General features: G+C 39.7%; 1 non-coding gene across 1 annotated transcript; it reads right to left on the bottom strand.

Annotated features, from left to right (window-relative positions):
- Window positions 1-555: 555 nt before the first annotated feature.
- Window positions 556-663, bottom strand: LOC112745715 (small nucleolar RNA R71). Its single transcript, XR_003173629.1, has one exon. It is a non-coding gene; the product is annotated as a small nucleolar RNA R71 (small nucleolar RNA).
- Window positions 664-975: the final 312 nt, after the last annotated feature.

The following is a 975-nucleotide window of genomic DNA, read 5'->3' as shown; positions in this document are numbered from 1 at the left end:
CTTCTTTTTCATATGAGCAGGAACAAGGATAAGGACATTCTTGTTGAAGCTGATCCTGAACCTGAAAGGACTCTGAAGAGGAAGCTAAGAGAAGCTAAAGCACAACACTCCAGAGAGGACCTTATAGAAATTTTCAAAAAAGAAGCAGACATGGCAGCCAAACCCAACAACAATGATGGAGATGCAAGGAAGATGCTTGGTGACTCTACTGCACCAACTTCCAACTTCTATGGAAAAAGCATCTCAATTTCTGCAATTGGAGTAAACAACGTTGAGCTTAAGCCTCAATTAGTTTCTCTAATGCAGCAGAATTGTAAGTTTCATGGACTTCCATTGGAAGATCCTCATCAGTTCTTAGCTGAATTCTTGCAAATCTGTGACACTGTTAAGACCAATGGGGTTGATCCCGAGGTCTACAGACTTATACTTTTCTCCTTTGCTGTAAGAGACAGAGCTAGGATATGGTTGGACTCACAACCTAAAGAAAGCCTGAACTCTTGGAAAAAGTTGGTCAATGCTTTCTTGGTCAAATTCTTTCCACCTCAAAAGATGAGAAAGCTTAGAGTGGAAGTCTAAACCTTCAGATAGAAGGAGGGTGAATCCCTCTATGAAGCTTGGGAAAGATACAAATAATTGATCAGAAGATGTCCTTCTGACATGCTTTCAGAATGGAGCATCTTATGTATATTCTATGATGGTCTATCTGAATTGTCCAAGATGTCATTGGACCACTCTGTTGGTGGATTTCTTCATCTGAAGAAAACACCTGCAGAAGCCCAAGAACTCATTGAAATGGTTGCAAATAACCAGTTCATATATACTTCTGAAAGAAATCCTATGAATAATGGGATGACTCAGAAGAAAGGAGTTCTTGAGATTGATACTCTGAATGCCATATTGGCTCAGAACAAAATATTGACTCAGCAAGTCAATATGATTTCTCAGAATTTGACTGAAATGCAAGCTGCATCCGGC

This window comes from Arachis hypogaea, chromosome 14, assembly GCF_003086295.3.
Source record: "Arachis hypogaea cultivar Tifrunner chromosome 14, arahy.Tifrunner.gnm2.J5K5, whole genome shotgun sequence".
NCBI classification, from domain to species: domain Eukaryota; kingdom Viridiplantae; phylum Streptophyta; class Magnoliopsida; order Fabales; family Fabaceae; genus Arachis; species Arachis hypogaea.
The sequence above is the reverse complement of the archived record's forward strand: the minus strand, read 5'-3'. Positions and strand labels throughout refer to the sequence as shown.